At 44.4% G+C, this 21,100-nt stretch overlaps 1 protein-coding gene across 1 annotated transcript in view; it reads left to right on the forward strand.

The window, feature by feature from the left end:
• The window catches only part of grapa (GRB2 related adaptor protein a), a 145,583-nt gene that overhangs the window by 78,110 nt on the left and 46,373 nt on the right, over nt 1-21,100 (forward strand). The gene's annotated exons all lie outside the window — the stretch shown is intronic.

The following is a 21,100-nucleotide window of genomic DNA, read 5'->3' on the forward strand; positions in this document are numbered from 1 at the left end:
TTGAATAAATTATCTGATCCTCAACCTGATTATTATTGATTTAAAACAATAAAGCAACATTTGATTGTTACATAAACACAACTTTTTGATAATGGTCGGTAATCGTCAGCCCAACATTTGCCAGTTTGTGGAATGAATCCTGGAGGGATTGGACCGGATGTTGTGCAGGATCTGCAAAAAATACTTCACCCACAAACACTGAGTGCATGAGCTGTAATAGATAGTAGACCTATATCAAAGGAAGTGGTCATGTTAGGGAAAACAAGATTAGAGGGCAGACCGAGCACGGCAGCAAACATTTGAGCAGATAAGAATACGTCGTTGGAAAGTGATGATCCTGGAACGGACAGGGAAGAGAAGGGGGGAGGAGAGGGGAGAAGACAGGCGGGTGCCAAGTGTCAGGAGGACTGTGAAGACATAAGTAGGACTGTGGGATAACTTGCGGTCAGCACAAAGAGGATGAGTCAGAGGAGGAGGGGGGGTGAAGTGTAGTTTGGGGGGTTTACAGAGAAGCCAGGGTAAGACGCCGACAGGAAATAGTCCCTAGCAATCATTTTAAATTCCACAGTGAGTCACAGGGGGGGCGGGGGTTTACTGTATCAGATTATTCACTTTGAGCCAATGATGTGACGTATGCAATGTTTGTGACGGTAATGTCTCCGCCCACTTTGCATTATAAGTCGATTACAACAAATTTCAGGAAAAATGAATACATTTCAGATGCAGCGCAGCAGTGGGAACAAGATATCACGGGCAACATTCTTAATAAATCAGATGGATTTAGCAGGATGAACTCATCAAATGAGTGTGAGTCATGTAAATGTGCTCCGAACGGGGGAAACAGAAACCGTCACGACGCGCTGCTCAGACGGAGGCAGGGCTTCAGGACGACTGACGGTCAGGTCCAATTACCAGGAAAAACCCGCCTTCAGGGAGATCCCGCTGAGGGTAAACACTGCTCTCTGACAGGTGTGTGTGTGTGTGTGTGTGTGTGTGTGTGTGTGTGTGTGTGTGTGTGTGTGTGTGTGTGTGTGTGTGTGTGAGACCATGGTAGAAGATAGCAGAAACACTGCTCTCATATATTACTTGCTGTTTTAATTTATTGCTCTTGTTCTCTCTGTCAGGCACCAAACTGTGAGCACAATTTCCTCCAACATAAACGCGCTCTGATAAACGAAGTGATTGGGATTCGGAGCACAGCGCAGGATTGGATTTCTCCAACAGAGAGGGGGATGAAGCGGCGCTGGAAACACCTTCACTGTGGAGTTTGCATCTTCTCCACGAGCAAGTTTGCAAGTTTTCTCCAGCTCCCCCCCACACGCAGGTTATTTGTATCAGCCCCGTAGCTGGCGACCTCTCCAGTGTTACGTTTTGAACCGTATCTTCATTGATTGATCGAAGCTTCACTTCAGGGCAGATTCCCTTCACTTGCTATAGGTGGGCGGAGAATTAAAATCAATGAATCAATATAACGCTGGTGATTTCTTCCCAAGGAGCCAACATAAAGAGTATTCTGGTTCAGGCTGGCTGCTGAAAGACAGGGTGGCTGTTGATTGGATGACAGCACGCTTACACGTCTAACATCTTGCTTACGTCTTGCTTCCCAGTCGGAGGTGCTGGGAGGCAGACTTAGTTATCTTTTGACAGAGCCTGGCTAGCTAGTTCCCTTTTTGCAGTCTTCGTGCTAAGCTAAGCTAAGCTAAATGACTGCGGGATATAGCCTTATCTTTACTGCACAGACCTGAGAGTGATCAATGCAGATCAATCATCTCATCTGATCATCAGCAAGAAAGCATAAGAATAACACCAACAAAAAGATATTCCTTTAAATGAGAAAGCCACATTTTAAGTTTTATTTAATAAATAAATAAATGAGATGCGTCTCCACAGACATAACAGTGTGTCCTCTACAGTCTCCCTACTAATAGTCCTGATGAGATTCTGCTGTGCAGCCACTTTAATGTATTATGAGAAACAACTGCAGCCATAATAACTCCATTACATCTCTTTTTTTTTTAAGACAACCAGGACGTTGACCTGGACATGATATCCAGGTTCACCCCTTCTCCCTCAGGCAGCCTATTACTGGACAGACATGCTGACCAACCAGTTCACTCCTTCAAGCGATCTACTGTATAAGCTGAGCTCGCTGTATCACCATCCAAGCCGGAGGCTCTGATGCTGAGAGCGGATCCCGTTGTGGATCCCCCGTTGTGGTCCTTGAGCCTTATTCAAACTCCCTCAACGGCACTTAAAAAGACCATTCAAATGAAGCTAAATAAGAGAGCGATACTGCAGAAAGCCTCTAAAGATGCTTCATGAACATGAGTGAGAAGGTGAATCAAGCTCCAAGCTGTGCCAGACAAAGCGTGGCGGTATTAACAGCAGCTTCGGTATCAGCCAAGTTTATCTTCCTCAGCCTGGAGTAGCCTTCAGCCTCCTGCAATCACACAGGAGCACACCTGCACACACACAATTGATTCACATGATAAAACGCACACAATCGTGTGTAAACACACCTCGGGTACACACAAACACGCACACGTGAGCCCCTGAGTGATTTCCTTTTATCCCCCGTGTGTTATTGTGCGTTCACAATATATTTACCAATCCCGTCACAATGGAGGAGACAGATTGGAGGCGACGCGTCACCGCACAGAGCCACAATGGAAAACAAATCTCCACTACCTGTGACACAATCAGCCGCTCTGACGTGATGAGCTCCGCCGGGCAGAATTCACAAAAAAAAGGTGGCTGCTGCTTGTCCTCTGGACGCCACTGTGACTCCGCGTAATAGCCACCATAACATATATAATGCATCATAAGCACATTTATAACACATTATAATGCATTTATAAGGCTTTATAAAAATGTTTATACCTCCATGCCCAAGTGATTTGAAAAGTGTTTCACTCCAAAAAAATACAATCCATTTATAATACTTTATAAACCTTGTTATAAGGTGTTATAAACATTTAGAACAACTTTTATAAAGCCTAATAAATGCATTATAATGTGTCATATATGTGCTTATGATGCATTACATACATGACCTTTATAGAAAGTGTTACCCACCATTCTTTTTTTATTTCCTTGTCAAAAATGATTTTTCGTGCTGCACGTACTTTTGTTTAGAGATGATTCTTGCCGGTCGGAATGTCGACAGCCGTCTTGTTTGTTTTTAACTCCCTAATTAATCAGATCATTAAGCTTTTGCTCTGCTCCGTATTTCCCCCCTGGTCATGGAAGCTCCCTCTGCAACAGCTCTATGGACCATTAAAGGCCCGGCTTCCCCTGGTTTAGAATTAACTGCGATAAGGAAATATAAATATAATATCACCCAGAAATGGGTCGTTCCAGCACAACATCTCCCCAGTTACAACTGACAGTGTTATGAAACAGACCAGACAGTTTATTCTGTCCTCATCTACTAGATCACAGTGGCAAATAAAAACACTTAAATATACCTCCTGCTGCTCCACCCACAGAAACCTGGTGCAGATATTTGAAATAAACTAGTGCAGGTATGTTACAAAGTGGGCAAATCCATCACCGAGCTCTCATTAAATCAGCAACATGGCACCACTGAGACGCAGCAGCAAATTTGAAGCTTAAAAGTTGTGCATTGTGAGTCGGGATTTAAGGGATTTAAAAGCGCGGCGGCGGCGGCGGCGAAGTCACCAGAGCTCTGACAGCAACCCCTGCGCTCGCTGACAGGCCTCCCCGCCTGCACTCTTTTTATTTATGTTCCTTACACAGTGTCATATTCAATCAATCACTCACTTATTGGCTCTCCACACACACACACACAACACACACCCATGATGCAGAGGTGGGTGACGTTGTTGGGGGTTTCTAGGTGACCTGTCACTGAACCCTCGGGCCTCTGGTTACAGTCGAGCTGAAAGATGTGCTCACCCGGCTGTCAATAATGAACACAGTGTAACTAATGGTGTGTGTTGGTGTGTAAACAGGTTACGTACAGTTAAGTGCGCAACTGGAAGGGGAAGAGACGGTGTGTGTGTGTGTGTGTGTGTGTGTGTGTGTGTGTGTGTGTGTGTGTGTGTGTGTGTGTGTGTGTGTGTGTGTGTGTGTGTGTGTGGGCTCGGGGTAATTAAAGGGAGAGGTTTATTGTGCGTGTGTAAAACAGTTCTCGGCACAGCGGGGCAGTAAAATCTCTCAGAAACCGTTTACCTTACGTCGACACATCACTCCCTAGATTACTTGAATCTCTTTAATGGAAGTGTGTGCGTGTGTGTGTGCATGTGTGTGTGTGTGTGTGTGTGTATAGGTATATTCATGGGATAAGAGAAGTAAATATTACTAAAGTTGTAGTAAAAATCATTCTTAAATCCAACATTTTATTTTATATTCATAGAAAATATCCAACATAATTGGCAACTCAGTGTATATGTTGTCTTGCATGTGTATATATAGCTACAGCCAGTTACCTTAGCTCAGCAAAAAGACTTGAAACGGGGAAACAGCTGACCAATTAGCGAGTTATGTCACGGTTGATTAATCTGCAAATATAATAGCGGGGGGGAAAAAGTATCACTCTATTGACAACCTCACGGTGCTGACGAGGACATTCCTGCAGCGGGCCATGAACTAGTCCGGCACTTCGCCCCTTTAACGCGTCACTTGGGTTTCCGAACGGTTGAACAAATGGGATGTTGGTTCTGGTGCTTTGCCCCCCCCCACCAGTCTCTGTGCTAACAGAGGGCTGGGCTAACCAGCTGCTGCCATTAGCTCCACGTTTACCATGCAGACACAGAGGTGGCATTCAGCTTCTCGTCAAACTCTCAGCAACGAAGCAAAAAAAAAAAGTCCCCAAAATGTCAAACTGATGCTTTAAGACACATACAAATCCGACAGCTTGACGCGACATGCCGCACACACAATCCCCAGAATCCTGGAGGTAACGTGACAGTGTAATGCACTGAGATGGGGGTGTCTCTACTCGTTAACCAAGCCCCGAGTCTGCACTGTGTCACACATTTAAATGGTATCGTTTTACACTCCAAGGCCAGGAGTCAGATTATGGCGCGGCATAGAAATACATAAAACAGAGATGTCTGACAACTTAACCATGCGGCTCATAAGTTTAGTTCTCAAATACAACAGGGGACACAAGAAGGGCTCAGGTGTGGGTATAGATTATTGACGAGGGTATCGAGGGGCATCTTTACCATAACAATCTGCAAAACTTTATTGGTGCATGATCACATAAAGGAACTGAATTCCCTACTTGCTGAAAGTGCTGATATGACGCTGTATCCTGCTGATGGTGATGATGATGCAGGCAGTAAACACAAACGGTGTTTGACATTTTGCTTAGAAAAGCTTTTGAGTAAAAACAGATTAAAAAAAAAGTGGGCATCGAGCACTTTAAGCTTCAATGCAATCTATAATGAGTATCTGATTCGGCATCTGCTGGAAGCATCGCACGTCAGGATCCGACCATTGTTGATTGTTAATGGCTATCCCCCAATAAGAAGTCTACTAAGAGGCCGTCCAGACGAAGCAAAACAAACTTTTTTTCTCCGTTTTGCCTTGGCGTCGTTTCAAGAAAATCCGCGTCCAGACGAATCCACTGAAAACGACTCAGCGCGCTGTAGTACATATTCCAGGCCATTATGCGGCGCTGCTTCTGCTACGAAAACGCAGAAGAAGAGACGGAGCTTGACCGGATGTTTGCCATTGCTATGGCAACACGTGAGAGTTACGGCTAATCTCCGCCCGACCACCCGATCAATAAACACCCATAAGATGACAATTTGTCTCGTATGAATAAAACCAACAATAAGCACCAACAGCCGTCACCCTAAGGACCTTGACGAGGCGTTGTCACACGTTGGGATGGATTAATTAGACAAATAAATGCCTACATTCATGGGAAGTTAGCTAGCGGTTGTTTGTTAGCATCGTAATAAAGTAGCATATCTGCGACTTTTTCCCGGAATATCTGCTACGAGCACGGAGGCCGCCGTTATTGTTGCTGTTACGAGACGTCGCGGGGGACGAAGTCAGGCTCGAGGGTCAAGGAGCGGGGCGATGACGTCAGCGTATTCGTTTTCGCCGTCTACGCGAAAACGAACAGGAAACGGAGGGGTGCCGGGTTTTTTTTCCACCCTGAGAGCTGGTTTCAAAAAGGTGCGTTTTCACGCCGCGAAAACGCCGGATCCGTATGGACGGCAGGGCTAAATGCACAAGACTTCTGCGTTTACGCACTGAAAACGTTTTCGTGTGGACAGGCCCTCATAATGCAGGGAGGTGGAATACACTGCAAATATGATGAATTCACAGGAAATTAAATGTTTGTCCAATTTTTGGCTTTGACCATGAAAAAAATCTGCTCACTATCTGATCAGAGAGGTGGCATTGAAGATGTGGAGACATTTGGGGAGAAGCGTCTGAATACCGAAAACTGAAGCATCTGACCACAAAAGACAAGCGTAACCGCGGAGCCAGATTCGGACCAAACACAGGATCCCAGGAAATCTGTTCTTTGTTCTTCCTGCTGTCTGTGACAGTGATTACATAACCCTGCCCTCCCTTACATAAGTGTCATTTGTCAGCAGCAGTAAATTTCAAACCGTTAAAATGCTTCGTTAAAACACTCCTGGTGGCCTAGTTTTATAGTTCTAACTTTTGTATCCTTTAATGCTGGAGACTAACTATGCATGGCGGGGGCTCGGCAGTCGGAAACAGCACCCATTTATTTATGTATTTATTCACAGAAAGAATGTCCTGCATTGTACAAACAAATGTTTGATGCGACTGGTATAAAGCAGTGGGAAGCTTGAAATGTTTGCTGTAAACGCATGGATGAGTACATTTTGGTGAGGGGTTTTGTGCATTCCATAAGATGATAAAGCATTCAATTCCATCCATCCATCCATCCATCCATCCATCCATCCTTTCCATTGCTTCCTTGGGAACCCCGAGTTGTTCCCAGACCAGATGAGATAGAGTCTCTCCAGTGTGTTCTGGATCTTCCCCAGGGCCTCTTACCAGGTTCAAATACCTAGAAAGCCTCTAAAGGGAAACTTCCAGCAGGCATCCTGATCAGATGCTCAAATAAATGAGCGTCAGAACCTAGATGGACTGATAAACTGGGAGTATTGCCTCCTGGCTCAGCATTCAATTCACTAAACTAAGCTTATCACAAGACAATGACTCACATTAAAAACTCTCTCTGTCTGATTTGATCTGATTTTTCTACACTGTTGGTCGAGTGCTAACTACACATTTCTCAGAGGAAATCAAATGGTGCAGCTTCACACCACATGTCGGTACAAGTCAGTAGCCACTTCTCAGCAGCACTGGCAAGGCTCAGCAGCAACGGCCAGCTGGTCACAAAGAACATCATAGCCAAAGCTGTGTGGCCCGAGCACATTTGCATTTCAGTGTCAAATTATTTAGCTCTGCTCCCCAAAGAGCACTAACGCTCCAACCTGGAGACGATTACATTAAAAAGGCCACAACGTGGTCAACCTGGCCGGAGTGGAGGAAGTCAGAAGGCTGTTAAATCAAACAGATGGAATGGAAAGTGATTTTGGGGGGGGGAGCCGTCAACTGCATCGATTTTTTTCAAACCTCAGATGTTCAGATATAAATCGACCTCCCAGGAGAATGTACCAAAGATTAAGATTCACTTTGAGGCGTATGTGTTCATTCAAGGCAAAGCAAATGTATATTTTTTATCAAGTAGATGACTTCAAAACTGAACAATATATAGAAAAAACATTTAATTGTTTTCCCTCAGTTCCCTAAGTATGTTCCAGTTCTCTGGGGAAAATGTGAAAATAAAGCGTCTCATATAATCTGCTTTCTGCTCCCATTTTGTTTAGGTTTCATACTTCCTGCGTTAAATTCTCCCGCTAAAATCCCTCGAGGGGCCGTCGCAGTGGGGATTTATGAATCTGTGAGTCCTTCTCACATTTTCAATCTCTTCCTCTGTATAGTATCTCTTTTCTATTTGCAGCATGACCGAGGGTCCCGTTCACATCATCGGACCAGTTAAGATAATGGGCCGTCTTTCACTGTTGCACTCATTGCAGACAGCTTTTGTCCAATAAAAGAAACGGAGAGGGAAACAATAGAGGGAAGGATGAGAATATGTGTTTAAGGGAAAGTCCCTCTATACTTAAATAGAGCTTTATAGGGAGTTCATGTGGAAATAGTACAAAGAAAAATGTCTTCTTCACTTGACTTCACTGGTTTATCCCCTTTTTTTTTCTCCTTCTTTCATGCTGACCATCACTGATCCCTCACTCGTGGGACACACATCGTCCCAGAATGTCCTGGAGAATCAAATATGATTAAAGTGAAGGTTCGGAAGTCTATCTTAAATACAATGCATTTTAAAGTTCAGCCAAAGCTAATATAAGGCCAGAGCAAAATGAAAGAAATGCTAAAAAATCAGAAGCCTATCCTTTAAAGGACTGTGCTGAGCTCAAGTTAAAAAAAAAAAACATAAAGATAATGTAAACTTTGGGTTGCAGACAGAAAACCGAGGCACTCATGAGGGATACACTTTTCTGCAACACCCAAGAAGCACTCCATGCACTGCGTTCCTGTCTGAATAATGTAAACTTTATTGTTTCTCTGATTCAATTCAAATAGGATGCATCCTGGGAAAATAGTTTCATGTCATGCATAATATCACTGTTGTGCAGTTTGAGAGAGAGAGAGAGACAGAGAGAGAGAGAGAGAGAGAGGCTGCAGGTGAACAGGAGACGTGGTCATGTGAGCGATCGAGCAAAAAGAGAGCATATGAATAATGTGAGTTATGATTCCCTATTTGTGTTAATGGTCATAATTTATGTTTATCGTCAGCAGTGATGAATACAACAGCCTATTTGTACGCAGGAAACGGAGATGAGAGATGAAGTTAAGGAGGAGAGGACCGGAGGGGAGGAGGGGGGGATGCAAGGGAGGAAGGGTGAGATGGAGGGAGGGACGAAGATGGAGTGATGATGCAAAATATCTGGGGAGGAGGAGAAAACAACATGTTGGAGCAAGGAACACAACGTTCTCCTGAGTTGGAAACGGCAAAATGTGTGTCTGCAAGTGTGTGTGTGTGTGTGTGAGAGAACAATATGCAAACAATAAACCAGCAATATGTGGATTACATTTCATGCATGCTTGATTTGGGGATATAGTCAAATTGATTAGGCCATAATGAACTATGGTAGCTCTCATTTAATAGGTCTTTGTTTACCATCTCAGTATCATACGTTTTTATAAATCACACAATACGATGATGTCTCTAAAGCAAACAACCAGCCGATATATGAAATTCATACTGCATGCAATAATCATTTGAAGGGAGGGGTTGTGCAATGGAGCGGGAGGAAGGGGAAGAGAGAGAATAATGAGGAGTCATGTTGTGGGTGTGGCTTTCTTTCTTTGTGCATCTCATAACGAGAACAAATATGCATATGTTTACTTTTGCGGAGCTAAATCCTGATCTCAGTTTTATTCTAAACCCAAACCCCCAAAACCCTAAACCAGACAGTAAGAGCTCTATTACATGATCTTGAACATATATAAATACCCACACAGTTGCATGACAGGAGGCGTACACTCTGTCGATACTGCCTGGCTTTTCACAGTAACGGATACTAATTCACTCCCACATCCATCCCTCCGTCCTCAGACCAGCCCTGAATTCTTCAGTCCAACAGCTGCAAATGCACTGATTCCTTACCCAGCATGCACACACACACACACACACACACACACACACACACACAAACATGCAGACGCTTGCACATAACCGCACAAACTGCCTGACACATACGGCCCTATTAAACCTGAACCAGGACTCTCAGCTCTGCCAATTCCAGCAGCGGGTTTATTCTAACATGTGAAATTGGGTTTCAAATCGCTTTAATGCGCGTATCTTAAATGAAATCGATTACAATAACTGGAGAATCAATAAAGACCGAAACGTTCTGCAGATTTGGAACCGAATAAATTGGGACACACACACACACACACACACACACACACACACACACACACACACACACACACACACACACACACACACACAACAGCAGACCTCAATGATTGTCTGCACCAACAAAGGAAAAGCAGCAGAAGAAAATCAATAGGTCAGGTGATTAACCCATTACCAGTCCAGTGGCAGGTTAACACTTCCCTGTGTTGTTTGTAAAGTGCTGTTATTTTTCTTTGATTTACAGTATGTTATTAGTAAGAACACAATATCGACATGTTTTTAATTCATATATTCATGCGTGTCTGCCAGCACAGTAGGGGATAAATCTGTCTCGCTCCCAAATGAACGTAACATACACATTACTGAACATTCTAAATTAAATGCAATTACATTTTCAATTATATAATAACTTATATTTTAATGTTTCTTTAATGAAATCCAATTAAAATAAATTGTAACATTAGTTGCTGCAAAGTTTCTTGTTTGAATGCTTCACTCACAAGTCTGAAAAGTGAGTAAAAGAAAAGAGCTTCTCCTCATGAAAAGTGTCTGAAAATGTCTTAATATTAAATCAAATAATTCCATTGTTTCTGATAGAAACCAGCTGCTCCTCACCATCCATCTAAAGAGTGAGGATGGAAGGATTTCTTGTTTCATGGTGTTCAGATCTCACAGAGACAACGGACACCTGTTGAGCCCGAATATCAAGTCAAACTGATATCGGTGCATTATCTGAGCTAACACACTGGCTAACACTTGGTTGTCTTGACCCAGTTTTTTATTTTAATTTATGAGGTGCCATCACTGTGGCTGGATTAGACAGTGGCTTTTTTAATGAAATTAGGTGTTGACAATCCTTTCCTGCGCCTCTTCCTTCTATCGTTTTATAATCTGTAGACGTATATTCTACTTTCATCAAATGTCAACTCTGGATTAGTAATTCAACTCTGAGCGGGGCGCCCCCCTAATTGGCCAAACTGGTCAATCAATTCTGCCCTATTTTGTTTTTTTATTAAAACGTTTTTAGCAACAACTCCAGAGCACGTCATAGGAAATTGGTGCGTGTACAACTTGCTGATTCCCATCACAACACCGGACAGCGCCTGACAAACGATCCCAGCAGCATGAAAACACTCCAGGCCCACAACTGTCTTGTAATTTCAGAGCCGAGTCGCTGCTAAGGTGGCTCTCCTGTGACAGAGTCAACCTATCCTGTCAGCCGGGGCCGAGAAATGTCACCCTCACCGGGGCGGGGACGAGGTTCTGGTCACACACGGAGTACGATTCAGCATCAAACTGTAGCAGCCATCTGGAGATTTACAGCGACGAATAATAAGAAGACCAAACCATTTGCATTCATGCTTTTGTATTCTGACTATATGAGCCACATAACATTAGATTCAATCAAACTAACGGCCCCTCATAGAGCTCCAGCTCCACAGGACATTAGCGCATTTTCTTTCCCATGCTCTGGTTCGTCCGTCATTGTGCAGCTTGAACCCAAACAAATCAAAACACACTGTGGGTTAATCACTAGGAGCGAGCCAAGTAGTTACGTGATGAAATATGGATGACAGCTGCTTTAATGACAAAATCAGTCATTAAGTATAAAATACCAAACATCTGCTGCGCTGGTTCGCTTTCCCTTAATTTCATATTAGCGCTAATTGAACGTGTTAAGATCTTTGGAGCGGTTTGTCAGACAAAATAAACACTTTGGAGACATTACGTTATAATGTCAGCACGTCTTCAGTTGGGGGAGGAAAGGCTCGATATCATAACCAAATATAATCATGGCGCCCAGACGTATCGCCCCATCTTTCGTACGACAGGCAATATGTTGAGTCATTAAAGCAACATGTTCTTCTAGGTGTTATGGTGTTCCTGTCTTTGTGCAGAGCAGGATTTTACTTTATTATTAATGTTTGGATTACTGGGTCATAACAAACTCTCCGTTGGCTGCACAGTGAGACACCATATTACTCTCCCATTCAGCCAAACCGATGGTCGAATGCATGAAAGTGCATACACAGCCGACACGGGGCGCTCCCTTGGCTTTAGCTGCACACATTAAAACACACCATCTGTAAACACGCTATTACTGCACAGATAAACCCTAATGTGAAGCTACAGTTGTGTGGCGCGTTGCTGTTCCGCACCGCGTCGATGATTATGTCCCGCGTCGTGATTGCCGCTCACTATGGAGATGATGCCTCCGGGCTGCATGTGACACACACGTCCATACATCAGAGCGCAGCATCGGGAGGATATTACAGCGCTCAAGTGGATGATAAAAATTCAGTTTCGCAGCATCTGTTAGTACTGTGAATTATCTAGTGTACTACTTAAGCTGCGGGGGTAAACGAAGAAGTTATGCATAATTCTCTATGTAGGCCACAGGGAAGGTGGGGAGGGGGAGCAGGAGGAGGGGGGGGGGGGGGGGCTGTAAGTGTGTGTCCATGTGTGTGTGAGCAGGACTGGACTTTAAATCCCTCACCAATATTCACATGAAAAACATCAATATTCAGCCATACATGGCTGCAGGCTTGATTTCCTGTTTCTCTCTGTCTATGACGCCGCAGAGCTGGGAAGGAGGAGGAGGAGGACTTCTTCCTCTCTCTTCCTCTTTCATGTGTGCAGCTCGGCAGAATCCATTGATAACAGGCGTACGTAACACTCACACAAACACACACACACTCGTATGATGTGGTGTTGCGTGAGCAAGGCGGCGCACTCAGAGTGTGTGTGAACACCTTACGAGTGTTTTGAGGTTACTTTGTAGTTCAAAAGGCTCACACAGCGGAGGAACAGAAGAAGAAGAAGAAGAAGAAGAAGAGACGGAGGGGAGTGAGTCTGTTGCTATGCAACCAGACTGTGCTGTTTGAGAGCATAACCATCCACTCTGCAATAAGTGAATGCATGCCGGCGCACACACTCATACGCACACATGCATGCATGCACCCACGCACATGCAGGAAACGGTGGGAATGTGCAGACAGACACAAAGGCTCCCATGGCGGATTCCCACTGAATAATCAGACATGCTCATGTCATGTCAGACTCCGTCTCTCTCTAATCCACATGTGCCTGCGTTCAGCGCCTGGTTGGCTGATTGGTTAAGATGGCGTCCCTTCTGAAAGCGCTGAGAATAAATGCCCCTTTCATTGTCGTGATAGAATTTCCCTCCGGGAGATAACAATAATAGTGCAGAGAGATGACCTGAAGCATATTATAAATGCAGCAAAGGGCATCATTCTGCTCTCTTGTGACCCACCAGGACAAATCACACAAATGCATGAATACCTCTTATTATTCATTTCTTCGCCCCGACTCCATGTCCCGTGGTGTTATGATCCAAGCATTGTAATACCTCGCATTTGCATATTTCAAAAGAGTCTCATTGTCAGCGGGGGGAGATCATCTGATCATCCACACACATCGTGCTGTACATCGGCATTCATGTAGCTAAGCCGCCATCACTGCTGCGAGCCACGGCTTGTTTCTGTTAACCAGCATGGTTGTTCATTTATATGGTTTTATGAAAGCTTTGGATATCGGAGACAACTAAACAGGGAACAAAGCCAACACCGACAAAATAAAAGGTCTATGGTCAAAACGATCTAGTCAGCACAGATGTGAATCACACAGTTTGGCCGGATTTGAAGCTGCAAATCAACTTGGAATATTTCTGTGGTGAGTTCTGTACTTGGACCCTTCATGTAACTTGAAACAGACATGAGTAAAACTAATTATCCATCAAATATTTACAGAGAAACTCAACACGAGGCTGAAAGGCAAAGTTTTGCTGCCCTCTCTGGTGAAAACTTCCACCTCCGACCACACCCAGCAGCACTAGTAGGTTCAGTGGGTATGAATGTGATGTCACAAAGACGTGGAACATTTACCAGGAAAAACAGATTTCAAAAATCAGACATCTAACACAATATTATTGGTCTGGCAGGTGATGCAGGTCCTTGAAAAGGTTATTTCAACATATCGAATGACAGACTGTAGGTTTCTAAATACAGCACTGACATTTTAAACACATAAAATACTTAACATTTTGCATTTTCAGTGATAATAACAACTCAAAACGCACTGCGGAGGTTGGAGAAACCGTCTTCCTCGCTGCTGTAGGAAGTATGACTAAGGCACGAGGCATTAGAGCTGACCATAAAAGGAAGGAATTAGCTATCACAACAGCACATCAAAGCGTACATTAATCCTAATAGTTTGTTTATTCTTGTAACTCCACAAGCTCTTATTTGATTATTTGTGCTGCTGGGAATGAGTCACGTGGCAATCGAGGGTCGGCCGCACCGTATTTATCTATGCTATGGACGGAGACGTGGAGGAGAATGATCTGGTGTAAACCCCGTCTGTCATCTCTGCCCTCGCTAAAGTGTGTCAAGGGGGTATTTGTAGACAATGACAACGACGGGACGGTAGATAAGTGAAGCATCGTCCCCATTTAATCTCTTCAATAATTTGCTGAGCTGCACTGTCTGACGCCAGCAGACGATCTGACGGCTTTGCCATTACGATCAGATTTTTTTCTGTTCATTAAATGTGTCTTATACCCCCTCCCCGTCCATCTCTTACCCTCCAGTCCTTGGCCTCTACTTCCAACCTTCCCCCCTTCACCCACCACCACCCTCACCCCTCTCACCCCCTTCCCTCTAGTATCGGTCTTCAAAGCAGGAGGCAGAAGTCTACAGCAGCTCTGCAGCTCTTGAAATATAGATTGTATTGCCTGTGGGACTCCACTCTGCTCTGTACATTTCTAACGCAAAAAACACACACACACAAAGGCAGCTGTATGTGTTGCTGTGCACATCGTGTTCCCCCTCACACACTCGCTGTGTTACTCCATATGTCCTTTTGTAATAAAGTTGGACTCGTGCAGTGGTTGGGCTATATGAGCTGATGGGTGGGGAATGAACTGCAACCTTTACTAATATCTTTCTCCCCTCCTCCGCACTTCTCTACATGGTCTCTTACACCATCGCTGGCGGTGATGAGTGTAGATATACACAAGAATGATAGCCACGCTAGCAGCTCTGTGAGGCTGTATTTGGTGCAGTGGTGCTCGGAGCTAAATGCTAACGACGGACAGACCGACACCGGGTACCAGCAATTTAAAACTCATCCTTTCTTACCATTTATAGACAACTGCCAATAAGCCAAATCAATAGGTCTCCACAACAACAACAACAACAACAACAACAACAAAACTGACCTTTTTGCTAATTAGTGGAGGATATTTCTCCCTGCATGAGGAAACAAGAATAAAATCGATAAGACAGCACAGATTCAAGTAAAGTCAGTGAAAGATGACGAACTTGATTTGGAAATTCTCCGAATTTTAAAATCACAGGAGGGGTGGAAAACAAAAAAAAAAGTTTCTCAGCAGACAATCATTCATCAAATATTACACCGAGAGCTAGTTTTGTTGGTTTCAAGAGGGGAGTGTTAATGTTCTTGAGATCGGTCTGTGGGGAACATCTACACCATAAACTTTGGTTCTCCAACACTCAATAATTCATCCCTCACTTCACTGCTTTACTGTTTTCCTCTTTCTACATCTGCACATCTGTCCCCGACTCCTCTTCCATCTCCTTCCCGCTACTGTAGAATCCATTTAACCCGAGTTACAGTAAATATGAGCACTCCATCTCTCTCTGGCGCTTCACCGTTCCCCTCCACTCTTTCACGTTCACTCACTCGTTTGAGCTCTTTCCTTCATTTCCCGTCATTCCGTCTTTCATTATTGATCAGTTCCACAAAACCTCTCAGATCCCAAAGAGTTGCCCCGCCTTAGCCGAGTGTGCATTTGTGTATAGGAGCGTCCACTCCGGCCAACTGGGACTTCGGGACCCACTTTGCTACATTGGCATCGGCAGTTGCCGGGTGTGTTCATAACTACGGTGACCCTGTTGTCTGGGCGACCGCCATTATGTTGTCACGGAAGCACTCAGGCTAATGGAGGAGCCGTATAAATGATGATACGCTGTCCCTCCACCCTCCGCCCTCTTCCTCCCTCTCTCTCCCTCCTCCATTCCTCTCACGCACATACAGATATGCATACATAACTAATGGCCTCCCATAATAAATGACTTCCTCATTCTTCAGACGCCAGCCATAAATCGATGACACTTTTTTGTCCTGACCTCCTTTTTTTTTTTTACTCCTTCGCAAAAGGTGTGGAGAGACACACCGGCTCCGTTTACCTTTGTCATTTCATCGATCGATTAAAGCTTCATTGAGGCCAGATATTATCTGCCAGCAAATAGCAAGTAAAATGCCAACGTCTGTCATTTTAATAGATGCTGTTCTGTGACACACACACACACACACACACACACACACACACACACACACAGTACACAGAACAGATGGAAATCATTATCAGTCAGATCGTGATTTTCCCTCCATCACGGAAATGCTAGCAGGGAAGCATGCTTAAAGAAAAAAAGAGTCAGTCAGTGTGTGTGTGTGTGTGTGTGTGTGTGTGTGTGTGTGTGTGTGTGTGTGTGTGTGTGTGTGTGTGTGTCTTCTAAATCAGGTAAAGAAGAAAAAGAATAAGAAAAAGGAGAAAATGAAGAACACATTGCACATGGCCAGAAGGTTCCATCGATTGATTATGTCATATAAAAGTGATCAGTTCCATGAGATGAGGTGAACACTGCATCCTGTTCAATGTGCGCTGTGTGACCGCTGGAGAACAGACAGTTCAGGGGATGATTGCTCTGGAAATGAAGAATAAAGCAGTCGGTTTTTCCATGAGATATACTATTATGAACTTATATAACTTATATATAGGAAGGATGCTACTGGATGGTGGTGATTGGTGCTGTCCCAACCACACACCCTGGCAGGAAACCTGACGTTTTGATCATTCAAAATAATTTAATTTAAAACTTTGAGGTTCATTTTTATTCTCAATAAATAATGCTGTACGTTATTGTTGACATCGAGAGTTAAAGTCCATTGTCTTTACGTTTATTCCTATTTTTTTTTATCGTGCTCGCTTATGTTTTAAACGTTTATTGTAAAGCACTTTGTATACAAATAAAATAATTCGAAATAAACTACTGTGACAGTTGATTTACAATATAGCAACAGTGCTGGTTAAATAAATAAGAGCCAGGGAGATTACATTGTGTACATTACACATATGGGATGTATAGAAAAGAAGCTGGAATACATAAAAACTCTTCCCTGGTCGCTTCCTTTCCCCCACAACCAGAGCCAACAGCATCATGACTTATTACTCCACCATTGGGGAGCTCAGTCGAGCAGGCTGACCTTAAATACTCACTCCAGTGATGAATATCTAAATAACATCCCCTCTGGGTTCTTCAATTCTCTCTCTCTCTCTCCTTTCCCTATTCCCCCTCATCCGCTGCTTTAAATCCTCTATTCCCATCGCCCACGCCTTAATGGAACTTTAAACAGCGATCTTGTACAAGCAACAGCTTCCTGGTTTTTCACCCGCCGTAGTGGCTCTGGCTAATGAACATGAATAATATTGCAGTGAGAAATTCCAGTTTATAGTCCAACAACACAGAGTATAGAAAGTTACTTCTACAGGGTGTAGAAGCTTTAGAGGTGCGAGTTACAGGCTAGCTGTTTCCCCCATGTCCAGCCTTTATGCTAAGCTAAGCTAGCTGACAGATTTTATCGTGCTACCGATCTCTTCATCCAACAATAAGTGGAGCGTAATCATTTCCCCAAAACACATTCCTTTAAGGTTGAAACCTGTTGACTTGAGCATAAATGAAATCTTTTTTTACTGGCAAAAACCTGCTCTAATGATCACAACAGTTACAAGAGAGCCTCGGGCCAAAACAAGACCGGCCTGATTCTGGACAGATGGGCCCCTGGGAGCCGAGAGGACTCTGAGACTGAGGCGGATAGACATTCGGGGGGGAGAGGGGGGTGGAGGAGGGGGAGGTTTAAAAATACGATGAGGAGTTTTTGGTGCTTCTCCCAGAGGGATAGAAAGATTAAAACTGGGCCGAAGACCACACACACACTCTCACCTACATGCATGCAGCACACGGAGACATGCACAAACACCCAAATGTGGGATTCAGCCAAACTAGGAAGCAGACAAGAAGACCGCTCGGACAAGAAACTCCTGCCGACTGTTTGGCCAGAAGCGGAGGGGGGAGACAGGGAGGCTGGGGCGAGGAGGAGACCGCCAGAGGAACAGCTCATTAAACTGAATGTGAAGGCAACAGGCAGTTTGAAGCAGACAGACTGAATGTCTCTTCCAGGTGTCGTTAGACAGATCGCTGTCCTCATAAAGCCACGGAGAACGTCCGGGGTAGAATTAAAAGGTTAAATAAACGACGAGCATCTCGAGCAACGGCTGGAAGGAAACAAACTGATGAAGACTCAACATGTTGGCAACATATATCTCCATGTCTCCCTCTGTCTTTCAGTTATTCATTCAAAGGCTGTAACCAACCGTGTGTTAGCGGGCCCTTGTGCACAAAAACCAGGACCATGAAATTGAAGCAGCTAAATGGCATTCAGCCATTAATTTTATCATTCGCATCCAACAGACGCAACACGGCGAAGCAGGAGAGAGAGGAAGATGTCAATCTATCGCAGCGGCGTCGTACACACATTCAGCAGCCTTTATTAATCATCAAAATCAATGCCAGCTCCTTTTCTGCCAGCTCACTAATCGAATAACAGTTTCATGACATGCACTTTCATGCACTTCAACCGTCGCTCTCACAATCCCTCCCGTGTCGTTAATGTCATTATTCTATTGGCCAGATCACTTCACGAGCAGACTTTGTCAGCAGGTTAAGTGTCGGGGGCTTCCTCTTAGCAAAATCCATGAACCGGCGGGCGTGGACCATTAGTCACACACCGTTTGAGTCATTAACCCCCGTCAGCTTCTCTCACTTCTGTAGGCCTGTTCTGTGTGATTGTGTGTGTGAGCCGGTCAGGCGTAAGATTTTGTGACAGTTTGTTAGTGCGCAAAAAACCCTCGCGTATGACGTGTGTTTATATAATAGGCAAGCGGGATTTCTCGGCAACCCTCTGCAATTTCACCCCCTGATCTGAGTGAATCACTTACCCTGCAGATACCTGTGAAGGGCACGTTGGCGAGGCACTCTCTCCAAGATGCTGCAGCCTCCAGGCAGGAGATTACCATGCACTCTGTGATGGGAAAAAAAAAATCTCTTTAAGGAATACATACTATAGAAAACAGGACATGTCTCTTTCAAGCATGCAAGGGCCTGTGAAGGGCACCGGGTGACCAATGAAATGTGTTAACAGTCCCCTTAAGTCTTCTTGTCTCCCATAGGAGCTTCCAAACAAACAACACATGCACGAACTCATCATTTGTATGAGTTTTCAGGTTAAAAGTCAGGAGAAAATGAGATCCCAGTGAGATCCTGTGGACCGGTAACCTCTACGGGTGACTTTAAATGGGCCGTGAGTTGTGAGGCTGTCGGACTCTAAATCAGGCATTTGGCAGGGAGAAGGAGAAGGCGGCGGAGATGGAAGAGGAACAAAAAGGGGTCAGCGAAACCGGGGGTGAGGAGAACAGAGAGACAGGAAGGAAATGGGAGGAGGAGACAAGACAGGTGACTGAGAAGATTGAAGAGGAACAAGAAGGGAGGAAATAAATTGAGGAGTAAGACTGAGTCAGTCATGCGAAGGAGGAGAAGAAGGAGAAAGGAAAATAGGCCGGACATTGGGGAGAAAGAGGCGGGAGATGCTGGCAAGAGGAGAGAAAAAAAAAATAGCAATAGGGAGATGATTGAAGATGAAAACGGGACAGAGGGATTGCAAGAGGAGGTGGAGAAACAAAATTGGCAGGTGGGGAGGAATGGGGGGCGGTGGACTGCTGTGATGAAGAGAAGGCTGGATGGGGAGAAGCTGGGAAGGAGATGAGAAGTGATAAGTGCAGACAGAAAAGAGGAGGGAGAGGCAGATAGAGCAAGGAAAGAGGTGTGAGAGAGGGAGGAGGGGGATTTAAGGTCATATGTCAACATATGGACATTATGGAGACTTAAGACGTGTCTGCTGACAGTGTAATGGTGGACTGTTGACCAGTGATAAGGTATTTCTGTCCTGACTTTATTGCAGAAGGAGAATTAGAGCGTTGAGGATGGCAAAGTAACAAGAGTTGTAAAAAAAAAAAAAAAAGATGGAGGCTGGAAAGAGAGCTGCTGTTTGGGCAGTAATAAAGGTCAGAGACTGGTGTCAGACAGCAGGACACACAGCCGCCCATCAGACAGGGAGGTGGGGGGGAAGCAGGCGGCTAGAGAGGAAATATCAGAGTGTGTGTGTGTGTGTGTGTGTGTGTGTGTGTGTGTGTGTGTGTGTGTGTGTGTGTGCTGATAGAAACACTTGATTCCCCACACTAATGCTAACACAGATCATTATCCGAACAAAAGGCAGCAAATAGCTATATAGGCAGCCTAATAATTACGCGTAAGTGTATGCCATTTTGACCAGTCCTTAATAACAGACCACACTCCTCACAGCTAATACTGTGCTGTTATCCCTGGTTGTTACAGTGCGGGTCTTATAGCCTTCTCTCTGTCAAACAGATATATTATAACACCAAAAGGCCTAGTGGATTAGTTTAGGAGTATTTAGAGAGATAAATGGATGCCAGTCATGATTTTTTTAACTTAACATAATCACATAATTCATATCTACTATATTACAAACAGCAAAGAGACTGCCAAACACTTGCTTATGTGAGGTGTTGATGTGTCTTTTTGTTGTTTTTAGCATCTTCTCCGTGTTAGCAAAGATACGGTGCTTAGTATCTCCACTTACTTTTGTGTTGCTAAGGCTTTCACCCACATCTCCTGGCTTCCCTCTGGGAGGGGTGGAGTTGGGGTGGAGTTGCTCCGTTTTCGTGCCATTTGATGATGAAAAGGGCACAAATTACTTTTTTCTAATTGTTGTTTTTTTTAAGTTGCTCCGTGATAACAAGGTGTAGAAGGTGTAGCTTCCGGCGCAGGTGGATGCAGCCGTTTGCCTCGGCTTGCATTTTTTTTTACACTTTAAAAAAAAAAAAACTCCCGCCCGAGCCGCTGCCGCCATCTTGCGGATGATTTCGCCATCGCTTCGGCGCTTCAG

This window comes from Eutrigla gurnardus (assembly GCF_963514095.1).
Source record: "Eutrigla gurnardus genome assembly, chromosome: 20".
Taxonomy (NCBI): Eukaryota; Metazoa; Chordata; class Actinopteri; order Perciformes; family Triglidae; genus Eutrigla; species Eutrigla gurnardus.